This window comes from Polypterus senegalus, chromosome 5 (genome assembly GCF_016835505.1).
Source record: "Polypterus senegalus isolate Bchr_013 chromosome 5, ASM1683550v1, whole genome shotgun sequence".
NCBI classification, from domain to species: domain Eukaryota; kingdom Metazoa; phylum Chordata; class Cladistia; order Polypteriformes; family Polypteridae; genus Polypterus; species Polypterus senegalus.
In genome coordinates this window covers 139,305,570-139,320,764 of record NC_053158.1, presented here as the reverse complement: position 1 = coordinate 139,320,764, position 15,195 = coordinate 139,305,570, and the positions used below count along the sequence as shown (strand labels likewise).

The window sequence follows — 15,195 nt, the reverse complement described above, 5'->3', positions numbered from 1 at the left end:
ACTAGCTTGTGAACTACTCGATGTCTGGTAAATTAACACTAATTAGTGTTGACTGGAGAACACTGAAAAGCATAAAGAGAGGATTCCTTTTCTAACACCTTATGTTATATAGTATAGTATATGTAATTAAACGGGTAGATAATGCAATGCTACCTTTAACTGTCTTCTCAGAAGAATTTCTGCTTTGATGTATGGACATTTTGAATTACAAATTAATTACAATATAATTGAGCATATAGTCTTAAAAAAATAAGGTACTTATTTTTCAAATTGTTATTCACAATTATGGTATGTATTAATTTGCACATGGAATTGTGTTCAGAATTTAAGCATATTTTCTAAATTTTAAAAAACATCTAGCCTGCTTTATAATGAAGCTAATGGGCACCAGGGTCTATTTCTAATGAATATGTCCACTTTGAAATAGCAAAAATTTAAATTTAGGAAAACGTGACTTCCACATTTCTGAAGCATGGTTGTGACAATAAAAGTAAACTGGAAATAAGCAATTTTATTTCAGACTCTTGGAACCATTTTCTCAAGGTAAGAATACATCTCTTGCTCTCTTATAAGCTCACAGCCTGTGTCATAGGTGAAGTTATTACTACAAAAGTCATATCCAACTCCCCACCTACCTTCTCTAAGCTACATTTTGCTTTTTATCCTACTTTTGTTTCTATGGTTTATAATAACAGATTGAGAAGAAATGACTTTGACTTGAAAAATACCAGATATATCCTTTAAAGAAGAATTTGATGCTATATATGGTATATAGGGCCTTTCTGAAAGAGATATACAGTAGGGTTTTTGGGAGGATAAAATTTTGAATCTATTGATTCTCCCTGTTAAGGTTAAATAGAGGAAAGAACTATTAATTAACATCTAAAGTTCCATGTTTTTCCATCATTTACCAAAAGTAATTTTATATCCAGAGCTCTTATGAAATTTCTGTAGCAAATTTAATAGTAATGGCAAAGATGAGTATGGATCTAAGATATTGTGGCATCCGGCTGGGGGTGGAGCCCAGCCGGGACGCCCAGGACGACCGAAGGAGGGCTTGTACCTCCTCCAGACCGTGATGGGGTGACCGCCCTGGTTGTGTTGGGGGCCACAGGTAGAGGGCTTGGAAGCCCAACCCTGTAGAGACCTGTGGCCACCGCCAGGCGGCACCCCGGTGCCAGTAGAAACCTGGAGCCCAGCACTTCCGCCACACCAGGAAGTGCTGGGGGGAAGAAGATAGGGGACACCGGGAGGGCTTCCGGGTGCGCAGCCGGCACTTCCACCACACTGGGGTGTGTCTGTGGAGGAATGCCAGGAAGCAGCTGAAGCCCATCCGGGTTCCTATATAAGGGGCCGCCTCCCTTCATTCAGTAGCGGAAGTCGGGTGGAAGAAGGACGGAGCTGGAGAGAGTACTGGAGGCGGCCAGAAAGGCAGTTGGATTGTGAGGCCTGGATTTTGGGGGATCGGTGCAGGAGGCACTGGGACGTGCACTGGCGTAAATATTGTAAATAGTGTTGTGTTGGGAGCAACTACGATGTCCGTCACATTCCACAATATATAGTAGAGACATTTTGTTATTAAAGCCCCTTAACTCTGACTGCTTCTTAAAATGGATACCAAAGTGATCAATAGCAATTGCAAAACGCATGAATGATAATGGACACCCTTGTCTGGTTATATTTTGTAATTGGAAATAATTCAAATTGATATTGTTTTGATCACAAAAGATGTCTCTGGGGGTGCCTGTTGGGCACAACTGAGAAGGTTTTGTTCTGCTTTTATGACAGGTTTTGGAGGCCTCAACCCTTTCCACCATGTCAGTGTGACTCCAGATCACAACAGAATGAACCACTCCAAACTAAAAAAAAAAAGTTACATATGACTTCAACATACTTCAAAGAAGCACTAATGACTCTCTCCAGCTCTCACTCTTTTATAGCTAGAAGGGAGATCCAGTAGCAGTGAAATGAACATAGATAGATAAACTGAACAAAGAAACTTTAATTTGGGGACATTTGGCTTTTTACCGAAGTTCTTTAAATAAATAAATACATACTGTAAATAGATAGATAAAGTAAATAAATAAATATACACATACTGGAATGACTATAAAGTAAAAAAATTCAAGAGAAAGAAAAATTCTGATTTGACTGTCACAGTCAGAGTGAGGCATTATGCGGACATATTGCTGTGGGTAAAAAGGAGCTCAGGTACCGTTTTTTGACACACTTCTACTGAATAATTTGTTTGCTGAAATTACTCAGTGTTAGTGTGTCAGAGAGAGGATGAGCAACATTGCTCATAATGGCATTCGGTTTTGTTTTAATTCTCTTCCTACTACCTCCAGAGGGTCCAGAGTGTGTCCTATAATTGAGCTTGCCCTTTTAATTAGCTTGTTGAGTACGATGGGCCTCTCTTGAAGTGTTGTTACCAGTCTAGAACACCATAGCACTGAAAGTCGCACCGGCCATCATGGAGTTGTAGAAGATGCAAAGGATTTCACTTCTTACATTAAAGTAACACAGTCTCCCTAGGAAAAAAGAGCCTGCTTTGCCCTTTTTTATATAGCTCCTCTGTGTTTCGAGACCAGGTGAACATGTCATTAAGACAGACCTCCAAGTACTGGTAGGAATGGACCACCTCTACATCCTCCTTGAATAGTAACTGGACATAGAGGCTCTTTGGTGTGGCAAAAGTCAATAACCAGTTTCCTTGACTTTGCTGACGTTAAGATGCATACAATTCTGTTTGCACCAAGAAACAGATGTTTCCGTCTCATCCCCTTTATCAAAGCACCCCATAAGTGCAGAATCATCTGAATTTCTGCAAGTGACATGGCCTGGTGTTATAAGTATATAGTCTGAGGTGTACAGAGTAAATAGAAAAGAATTGACTGTTGCTTGTGGTATTCCAGTGTTGCACATATTCATATCAGAAACACAGTCCTTGAGTCTCACAAACTGTGGCCTACCCGACAGATTGTCCATTATCCAGGACACCATAGGCTCATCCACCTGCATATATGTGAGTTTACCCTTAAACAATGATGGCTGGATTGTATTGAAGGTGTTGGAGAAATAAAAAAAAATAATCAAAGTCAGGTGTGAATAAACCTTGTGGAGCACATATATAATAGCATCCTCCACTCCAAACTTTATCCGATAGGCAAACTGCATTGGGACCAGATGGTCTACCACAAGAAGACTCATATAGTCTAGGACCATTCTCTCAAAGGTTTGCATGATGTGAGACATAATTGCCACTGGTCTGTAGCCATTAGGTGAAGATGCACCAGCCTTCTTTGGAACAGGAACACTTCATGATATTTTCCACAGCAGTGGCGCTTTCTGGTGCCTTAGGGACAGACTGAATAGATGACAGAGGACACCACAATGTTTGTCATAACAGGCTTTATGAACTTAAGGACTGACTTCATCTGGTCCTGCATATTTTCCTGTGTGTAGATTCCTCAATTGCCTCCTTACTTGGTCTTCAGTTATAGAGAATCCATACTGGTGGTCAGAGGTGGATTTGTCACTGGCCATTCCAGTCGATGTAGTAGGAATGGGGTGGGGAAACAGGTCATTGGAAGAAGATGGCAGGTTCAGGGAAAATCTTGGTTCACAGCATTAGCTTTATCCACATCCCCTTCTAGCACCTTCAGAGCTTCTTTGTCACTGGATTTGAATGCTCTCTCTCATTCAGGAAAACCTTTTAGCTCCTTAGTAATCCAGGGCTTATTGTTTGGAAAGTGATGCAATATCTTTGTGGACACTACTGTGTTGACACAGAAGTTAATATAGTCCCTCATTGAGTCCCTCAATATTGCCCCCATTTGACTCACACATCATTTCTCAGTCGTTTGGAAGCAGTCATTCAGAGCCATTTCAGCATCCAGGCTCTACTTCCTCACTATTCTTGTGATGACAGGTTGCCATGTAATAACAGGCTGGTAGGTCGGAATAAGATGAACAAGTAGATTACACTTAAAGGCATCTTGAATACATCAGGCCCAGGTTTTTATTTCCTTGAATGGAACCAGTGACATACTGATAGAAATTTGTTATTGTTTGTTCCAAAGTCACATGGTAGAAGTAATATTTAATTTATAAGAATTTTATATAAATTATATATAGCTATATATAATTATAATTTATAAATATATATATTTATAATTATAATAATCCTGCTTTTTCGACCTTCACCCACAAAGAATATGGAAAATAATAACATTAAAAGAAACAGTACATAAATTACTTCAAGTACACTAAAAACAACAGTAAAACATGATATACACAAAAATCCAGTCTGACAAATAACAAAGATAAGTTTCTTTGTCAGCTAACATTAATGGATTATGTTGCATCTTATGAGTTTAAATTGCCCTGTCAGCTAACATTAATGGCTTAAAGATACAATCCTCCATGACCGCTATCAGACTATCATGTGGCATTTGTGATTTCACATCAAAGACACCTGTGCAGAACATGTAAAAAATGACAGATTTCCCGAGATATCTGATATCTGGCAACGTTTTGTTGAGTATGTTGAGTACTGTGTTTTGAGTTACAACCCAGGGCTACATGTTATTGTTGATAAGCAACTGTTTCCAACCAAGGTCCATTGTACTTTCTTGCAATACATCTCAACCAAGCCTGACAAATTTGGCAAATTTTTGGATTGCGGCAGTTTTGGAGACAAAGCAGATGTGCAACGCCACTCCTTAGTTAAGTTGAGATCCAAGTTGTCCCATGGGAGAAAGACTTTCCGATCCCGAGGTCATAAAGCTTATGGAGTCATTTTTGGACAAGGGTAGCACCATAACAATAGACAACTTCCTAATATCGCTTTCGCTGGCTAATAGACTGTTGCACCGCAACACAACTCTGGTTGACACCATAAATATTGTGGGACGGGAACTTCCACCTGCAGCTGAAGTCACTTCAGTACACATGCAATTCTTCACGCTAGCGTTTAGATCTGGCAGTACCATGCTGAGGGTGTATGCACCCAAAAAGATGAAGTCTTTCTGCATTCCCAATACCATAAACCATAATGTGGAGATTGGGCAAGATTGGAAAAAAAAACACATTCAAATGACAACTCATGTTCAAATGACATAGTGTTTTCAAATAATGACGTTTTCCTGCATGGATGTGTGTGTGCTTGCGTGAGAGAGGCAGAGACACTGGTTAGTGGAATATAAAATAAACACTTCCTCAAAGGTATAACGAAACAACTGTGCTTTTATTCAAGAATAAAACTGAATAACAAAAATTTCAAGTGACAACAAGATACCAAGAAGACGCGATTCACTAGCTTTTGTGTGTCTGTTTATATCCCTTCAGTGCTGTCTTTTACAGGTAACAAAGATTTACACCGGGTGTTACATACTCATATCAAATGTATGTTTTTATTATTTAATAGTAATAATAATAGCAGCTCACTCCTCAAAAGGGAAGGAACCTGGGCTCAAACCCAAAACCTCTTGATTATGAGGCAGTTTTGTCTTTATGTTGATTGATACTTGGGCTTGGGTTTTTAACTCATTGACAGAAACATGTGAATTGAATAAGTGCACTTATTTTGTTGTACCTTTTATGAAAATGTTTATTTTATATTTGGACTGCGTCAGTGGAAGATGGGATAGCAGGCTGCTTGCTGCTTGTGCTGATTGACACATTTGCAAAACAAAGACACTGATGAAGAGGTGTGAGGGAATTCAAGGTGGCCAGGCATTATAACTTTTTTTGTAGGCTTCAGGGATTCTAGTGTTAATGCAATTTTAAAATCTCCAGTCATTATATAGTTATGTAGGCTTATATTCTCTGTCATCCAACAGGTGAGATGTGTAAACACTTTCCATTAACAGACATACTATGTCTTCAGCAACATTTGTTACATTCACAGGTATATCCCAAACTATTAGTATTAAAAATTTTGTCCAAATACTACTCCAATTGGGAATCTATACTAATAAAAGGCAAAGCCCTCACTCACTCACTCACTCACTCACTCACTCACTCACTGACTCATCACTAATTCTCCAACTTCCCGTGTAGGTAGAAGGCTGAAATTTGGCAGGCTCATTCTTACTTACAAAAGTTGGGCAGGTTTCATTTCGAAATTCTATGCCTAATGGTCATAACTGGAAGGTATTTTTCTCCATTAACTGTAATGGAGTTGAGCTGGAATGACATGGGGGGGCGGAGTTTCGTGTGACATCATCACGCCTCCCACGTAATCACGTGAACTGATTGTCAACGCAGTGCGTAGAAAACCAGGAAGACCTCCAAAAAGCGCTTAAGAAAACATGCATTATATAATTGAGAAGGCAGCGAAAAACAATAAGAAGCGAGCGAGTGACATATACTACCATATTCATGAGTGTTGCTGCCTCGGAAAGAAAGAAAGGTGTAAACCTAAACTTTAAATTAAGTTCATAGACAGGCTACCGCTGGCGTTTCACATGCCCACAGGTAATGCGGGATACAAGTTTAATGAGAGGACGCAGGATATAAACGAGAGTTTTGATCACTTTGTAACTAAGTTAAAATTGTAGGTGAAGGGGTGTGCTTATGCAAATTCGAGAGACTGTGTTTGTGGGGATTGACAGTTAAGGTGGGGAGTCACGTCATCATCTCCCTCCCATTCATCTAATTTCGGTCTGAGCTGAGCTCAGCTAATGCCGTCTTCAAGCAACCGTCAGACTGCCACCAAATACTCACAGAAAAATCCACAAGTTAATACACATGCTATATCTGGAGTTTCTCCACACTGAATCCTCCAGGCACTACTTACAAAAGGTCACATTGACAATCGTGTTACGTTATTTTTAAAATCTTTCCTTTTCTTAGCACAAGCACAGCTGAGAAGCTTGATGCATGTGCTCCATAACGCGTTAAAAAATAATGCATTTAATAACACTTTGCATTACAAGCAAAGGGGAACTTTTGTCAATGCATGATTTCCTGGTACACGATTACATTGATCAGCGCATCCCGATTCATTTTACCCTCGCACCACCTTAGTTTGAGAAGAAGTCTGAAAAATATGAGGTTAACACAGAAAAACATCACCAATTCAAGCTTTATGAATAATCGATTCGCCATCAATAATTGTTTTGGTAAAGCCATCCTCCTTCCATTTTATAATTTTTCCGCCAATAGCCATGATTAAATGAACGGTAAATAAAGTAAGAGCAAAGCGAGGGTGACTTATTTAGGCAGGCATATATATGACAGCAACACTCATGACAATGTCAATCATATTACGTTATTATTAAAATGTTTCCTTTTCTTTTTCATTACTTCTTTAACACACTACTTCTCCACTGCGAGGTGCGGGGATTTTGCTATATATATAATATATGAATGACCTCCAAAGAGCGCTGAGACTTTTGATATCATGAACGTGTCTGCAAAACTGTGGTCTCCTGCCCAGCAAAAGTCGAGCAGCCAGCGCGCGCATAGCTGTGCCGGCCTTTGAGACGCTGACTGCGCTTCTGCCTTAAGTCAAAGTGAGCACTTTTAATTTTTTTCATCCTCCCCTGCGCTATAGCCCAGACAAGTGCAAACACGGGACCCCTTTTCTACACCACGGAAAAATAATATTAAGGCGATTCACACTTTCTTTTGCACGTATACGATTATGAGGTCATCACCTCGGATTATGAAGACACGCACACGAGTGGAGGACTGACAGTGCCATCACAGCTGATTAATGGCAGGGACGTCTCACCAGTCTACACAAGACCCACGCGACTGTCCCCAAAAGGCGATCATAGCGTCAGCGAACACATCTCTCTATACTATATAAAAGAAAAAGGCAACTTTCCTTTCTTTACACCTTTTATCCCAAACCAAAGCCTTTCTCTCTTAACAGTGCAGAGGACACAAAACTAATTTTCTTTAAATGCCGGTAAGGCACATTACCAGAGGCACAAATTTGAGCGTTCACATAGAAAATGTAATTTCTATACCACAGCCGTCGTGTAGCGCCTTTCAAAAGGGATCTACTACCGAGAGATGATCCATATATATTTTAGCTGCTGTTAGTTACTTACCTGTTGTGTTACACAGTCTTTAAAATGTAGTTTACCGCAACCACTCCAGTAGTGCTCAATGTACCTGTACTTCTTAAAACGTTAATGTTTTACTGTTTAATAACTTATAGACTATATTTTATTATTTTTCCCTTGCACTCAGTGACCAAAGCTATACACACACATATAGACACATACAAACATACACACAAGTATATATATGTGTATATATATGTATGTATGTGTATATATATATATACACACACACACCCCTATCTACATTATATATATATATATATATATATATATATATATATATATATATATATATATATATATACACACACACACACACACATACATACATACATACATACACACATATATATAATTTGTGTGTGTGTATGTATGTATGTGTGTGTATATGATGTAAATAGGTATGTATATATATATGTGTATATGTAGATATGTATATATAGATATGTAGATATGAAGATATGTATGTGTATATATATGTGTATATATATATATGTATGTGTGTGTGTGTGTGTGTGTGTATATATATATATATATATATGACAGCAGCAATCAAGCTTTGAGAAAACAGTAAAAGGAGGCGTGTCAGGCGTCGTGGTACATTTTCTGATGCAGCTACTGAAAACAACTTGTGACGCTGCCGCCAAATACACAAAACAATTACTTTGACAATCATGTTACATTATTTTTAAAATGTTTCCTTTTCTTTTCATAACTTCTTAAACACATGACATCGCTGCAAAGCTGGTATTTTGCTATATATATATATATATATCACAGCGACACTCATAACAGTGACAAAACAATTACATTGACAATCATGTTACGTTATTTTCAAAATGTTTCCTTTTCTTTCTCTTTCCTTCTTTAACACACTACTTCTCCGCTGCCAAGCGCGAGTATATATATATATATATAGATAGATAGATATATATATATATAGATAGATATGAGAACAACATATATATATATATATATATATATATATATATATATAGATACTGTAGATAGATAGATATATATATATATAGATAGATAGATATGAGAACAACACTCATATCAATGACAAAACAATTACATTAACAATCATGTTACGTTATTTTTAAAATTTTTCCTTTTCTTTTTCGTACCTTCTTTAACACACTACTTCTCCGCTGCAAAGCGCGGGTATTCTGCTAGTTATCTATATAAACTATACCCTTTTCCTTATTATTTTTACAAAGTTTAATGGTTTGATTTTGCCTTCATTCATTGTTTTTTGACCCAATGTGTCCATCCATTCATTTTCTAACCTTCTTTAGTTTAATGTCCCTGGGCAGGAGTCTTTCCCTGAAAAATCAGCATCATAGTAGAAACCAACTCTTGACAACAATAACTAAATATGTGCTATCTCAGGTTATTGCATAGTTTTTAGGCATATTCATACTTTATAGATATTTTTAATTTGTGTAAAGTTTAGGTCATAATTTTATTTGCAATTTTTACTAAATAATCATCTATGACATCAGATCATACAAAAAGATGCCCAGGAGTTCTTTAAATACAGAAACTCAAAATCTAATATAGGAACTGATGTTAGCCCAATTTGCTGGGTATGAACATTACCATCCATCCATCCATCCATTGTCCAACCCGCTATATCCAAACTATAGGGTCATGGGAGTCTGCTGGTTACAACTCATAATTCTTTGCTCAGAAAAAACTGAGGATATACATGGAGAATTTTAACATATTATAATGTAAAAATCTTTTTTACTTTTTCTGTATAAAATACTGAAATCCAGCATATCCTACACACAGTCCTTGTCTATTTTGAGTTTGCCTGTTCTTTCCACATCTTAATGAGGTTTTCTCTAAGTACTTTGGTTTTCCTTCTGTATAATCAGTGTGACGGTTGGCCAGGACCATTACCCGGCCAGGATGCCAACTGGGTGGAAGGACCGAGAGAGTGAGCACGGCTGGGACATTATCTCCCTAGACCCAATAGGGCAACCCCTCTTGTTTGCTACAGCACCACGGATCCACAGAAGGACACGCTGGGAGTTGTAAATTGAAGCAAGCCCTCTTGGGTTCTGTGGGTGCTGCCAAGGGGTGCTGCAGGTACAGCTGAGCCATTTGTGGCATGACTTCTGCCATACCTGGAAGTGCTGCCGGAAGAAGGTCAAGGAATATCTGGAGTATTTCCGGGTGCACTATGAAAGGAGCCGCCTCATTCCAGTTGAGAAGCCAGAGTCGCGAGGAGGGGGACAAAGCTTGTGTTGGGTTGTGGAAACAGAGAGAGGAAGAGACAAGGAAGAAGGAAGCTCTGTGCTACTGTGGGGAAGCAAAAGAAAAGTGCTTCACACTTAAAATAAAGGTGTGCTGGGTGAAAAGACTGGGCTCGGTACCTTTTGTGTCTGAGATTTGGGGAAATGTACGTCCCTGATGGTCCACACCAGAGATTTACAGTTTAGGTTATTTACCAATTCTGAACTAAAACAGTGTCAGAGTGAGTGTGATAGTCAGTCTCCTCATCTATGGCCGGTTCCTACCTTGCACATGATGCTGTTGGAATATGCCCTGTCCCATGTGATTGTTATTAAGCTAGTTTTTGAATGTAATATTATGTAAAATTGTAACATATTGTAACATATTGACTTCTTTGAATTTTTGCTTCATCTTTGTGCATTACTGGACAATGTCTTTTTAAATATTCAGCATAATTTTATTAACTACTGTGTCAATGTGTCCAATATTTCTCTTTTTTCCACACCAGAAAAACAACTTTCTTTTTGTTGGAATACTTCATATTGATCTGTTAAGGCAAGATTGAAAAGAAAGATACATTTTCATCAGTGTGAGCAGAAAACACAGTTGCATGCTATATAAAGTTTTGTTTTTATAAGATATTTCTCAAACTTCCTGTTGCTTTTAAGGAATTAAACTTTGGCAAAATGTTCTTTAGTGTTAAATATGTATTTAGCAGCTGGGCAGGATGTAATATTTGCCAATTGATTACAAGAACCATAATATTACTGCTCATATTTTTTAATGTGCAAATAATAGTAATGCAGCTAGTTTTAGCTTTTTTGAAAATAGATCCTTATTTGCCCCAATGACAAACAAAAGTGTAAAAAAATAAAAAGTGTACATCTTATACATGCTAAGTGTAACAGTGCTTGTAAGCGTTAATTCCAGGTCTACAATTTTGTTTGCAAACATTTGAAGATTTGACAGCAATTTATCTTTGTAAGTTAGATCTGCTATCCACAAGTTCATACCAAACATTTTCTTTTTTTTAGTCTCTGATTACTAATCTAGCAAGCATTTTATACATGACAGATAAATAAATCATATTGGGTTCATTTTCATCTATATATAATACCATATTTTCAAAATTTGGTTCACATAGAGAATGCATGTTTTTATTTACAGTAAATGCATAAACGATAAATGCACTTAGCAAGACGGCATAAAAACAAAAAACATATTCAGGAGCTGCCTTCCATAAACCTCTTTTACAATTCATGAAGCACAAGGTATTTTCAAATATAAAACAAAGGGTTATGCTATACAAAAAATAAGTTGATAATGGTACTAACTGTCTTCATTGCCAGTTGCTTCAATTGGCCTTAACTGTAACTTCTGTAGTGGCAGCAATCATTACATTTTCGCAGAACTGGTATATGTAAAGCACGAGTGATGTAACTATAATTGTGCATCCATTTTCAGAATGTTTGTTGGGACCCAAAAGACTGCAATGCAACAATGGCATAGTGGCTGTTTCTTCTTATGAGAGGAGGCAAGTACACGTGTTAAAACTGCATTTTAGTTTGAATTATATTTTTTATAGACAGTGACTTTGTTTTGTGGTTTTGTATTTTTTTAGACACGTTCAGTCATACTTTTTTCCAGCTTGATTTGAAGGTCAATAAATTTGAACTTATGTTTGACCAGTGGCATTTCTGCATTAATGGCAAGTGGGGCACATTGTGCAAAATAAGTAATATGCTTCCCCCAGTAATTTAACTTATATTTAAAATGTTCTTCACAACCCACAGCTTTGTCCTTTTAATGTCAATTTATTTATAGATCACATTTAAAACAATATCAGCAATACTGTTGCCAAAGTGCTTTTAATACAATAAAATACAATACAATGTCATACAACCAGTAGTAAATTGAAACAAACCACTGACTAAAAGGAGAGAATCACTTGTATCACTGAAGATCATGGAAAGCTAAAAAATAAAAATGAGTCTTCAGTCTAATTTTAAACACGTTAATTGAAGGTGCATCCTTAATGTAGTAAGAGAGAGAATTCCACAGACAAAGTGCAATGACTGCAAAAGCTCTGTTTTCCTTTATTTTTACACTTAGTATAAGGGACCACAAGAGACAACTGATAAGTAGGTTTAATCTCTCTGGATGGCTGGTGTACAACACATAATTCAGATAAATAGGCAGTAGCATACCAATGTATTGATTTAAAAAGCAGCAGCAAAATGTTAAAATCAATTCTAAAACTAACAGGCAGCCAGTGTGAGGAGGCTAAAATTGGAGATACAGAGGCAAACTTTCTTGCCCCATCCAAAAAATAAGCAACAGCATTCTAAACCAACCACAACCTGCGTATCAGGGATTTGCTGATCCCAGAATACAATGAGTTGCAGTAATCAAGTGGAAGAAAGTTTCTCAAGATCCCTAGGAGACAACAAATGCTTAACCTTGGTTAAAAGACAAAGCTGAAAAAAGCAAGTCTTGACCACAAAATAAATCTGTTTCTCAAAAGAGAGGTTAATATCAAAATTAACGCCAAGATTTCAAACTTGAGGTTTACAGAAGTCCTCAGAAGTGCCAAGAAGTTCAAAACCAGTCTGAGCTTTGGCTATAGGACCAACTATCAGCACTTCCATTTTATTACGACTGAGATCAAGAAAATTACTAGCTGTCCAGGATCTCAGTTCATCAAGACAATTATGCAACCAATTCATTGGAGAGTTGTAGACAGGAACACTGACAGGAACCTGCGTGTCATTAATGGCGCTTTTCCACTGCATAGTACAGCACAGCACGGTTCAGTACAGCTCACCTTGGTTCGGCTTAGTTCAGCTCGGTTTGCGTTTCGACTGCAGTTTAGTACCGCTTTAGAGTGGGCGGGATTATTCACGTGTCAGTACAGTTGCGCTGCCTCTACTGCCGTGACATCATCGTAAACACACCACAAACAAATACACAACAATGGAGCATATCGACGGAATGGTGTTCTTCATTCTCGGCATGTGGATGTTTTTAACAGCAAGATGAAGGAGTTTGTTTCAAAAGAGGCTGATGGCAGCCAAAGAAAACACAGCTAAAAAAACCAAGAGAGTTTTGGAACTTTTACAACAACACGCAGACAACGACAATACTTTAGCTCGACGACGCGCAAGGGTAAGCATCTAAAAAAAGCACATCACCAGCTAACTTTTATCAATGTTGCAAAGCATAAAATGAACTTAACTGCCAGTGTAACATTAAAATGCTGATTCTGTATATTACAGATCTTCCACATTTTGCAAAAAAGTTACCGCAACAGACCATCTGTTTGGACATTTAAACGTGCTTCAGATTGGTGGGATGTGATTGTTCCCGGTTTTACAAACACTCAGTGGCTGGAGAACTTTCGAATGTCTGAAGAAACATTCATCCACTTATGCAACAAACTGCGTCCAGCGATGGAGAGACGGGACACAAACTTCCGTGTGTGTGTACCTTTAAAGAAAAGAATAGCTATCGCACTGTGGAAGCTTGCAACCGGTGCTGAGTACAGAAGTGTTGGACATCCTTTTGGTGTAAACATAACAACTGTGTGTCGGTGTGTTCAGGAGTTCTGTGCAGCAGCAGAAACCCTGTTGGTACCAGAGCTAATTCGTTATCCAGATCAGGAAAACTTTAAAGAAATGGCTGCCTACATTGAGAACAGATGGGGGCTCCCACACTGTATTGGTGCTATTGATGAATCACACATCCCCATCATAGCACCAGAGGAATATCACTGTGACTATTTCAACCGTAAAGGCTGGCACTCCATCATCCTTTAAGGTGTTGTGGATGGAAAGGGACTTTTCTGGAATGTTTTCACAGGACTGCCTGGAAGCCTACATGATGTTCGGGTTTTGAGACTGTCAACACTGTGGGAGTTGGCAAGCCGTGGAAACCACATACCAGCTAACACTAGAAACATAGGTGGGGTGACTGCTGGCTACTACATTCTAGGAGACTCTGCCTATCCCTTGCAGAACTGGCTCTTAAAACCATTCATTGACACTGGACACCTGACAGCAGAACAGCAGGTCTACAACATGAAAATCTGCAGAGCATGCATAGTTGTTGAAAATGCCTTTGGTCGATTAAAAGGAAGATGGCGATGCATTATGAAAAGAAATGACTGTGCTGTCAACCTTGTGAAGTCCATGGTGCTGACATGTTGTGCTCTACATAACCTTTGTGAGAGTCATGGTGAGACCTATGAGAATGCTTGGGATTTACCCGCAGCAGCAGAGACTGTGGTGGCAGTGCCACAGGCTGTAGAGGAGGAGGAGGGCAGGGATGTCCGTGCAGGTCTGATGCGTTACTTGAATAGGTAACTATTCACATAGCATGTTCTGTAAAGTGTATTATCAATACATTTTTAAACAACATTTCAAAGTTTACAATGTATTCCTTGTTTTTTTAAATTGTTTTGGCTTGTATCGTGGCGGCATTAATCATTTGTCTTTATCAAGAGGTACATTACCTGCTCATACAATAATAAATCTTTAATATAGTCTTGGGGTACACGTATTTGATCAGATTGTTTTTATTAAAGCAAAACAATTATGAAAGGTAAAAATATGAGCAGAAAACACTAAAAAAAAAATACAAAGTGCAAAAAGTATATACATAAGAAACTGTTAACAGTGTGCAGACATGTAGTGCAAACAGTATCAAAAAACAAACAAACACACATGCCTATGGGATTAGTCAGCAAGAGAGTTCCTATTCCCGTCGGCCACTCATTGCCTGGACAAGCATCCCCATAACATTGAGGAATGCTTGATTGAAAGCATCCGTCTGAGAGTGTTCCTCTGCCCTCAAGGCCGCTTCCTGCTCC

At 38.2% G+C, this 15,195-nt stretch overlaps 1 protein-coding gene across 3 annotated transcripts in view; it reads left to right on the top strand.

The window, feature by feature from the left end:
- sugct (succinyl-CoA:glutarate-CoA transferase) overlaps positions 1-15,195 on the top strand; it is a 762,796-nt gene that overhangs the window by 496,918 nt on the left and 250,683 nt on the right. The gene's annotated exons all lie outside the window — the stretch shown is intronic.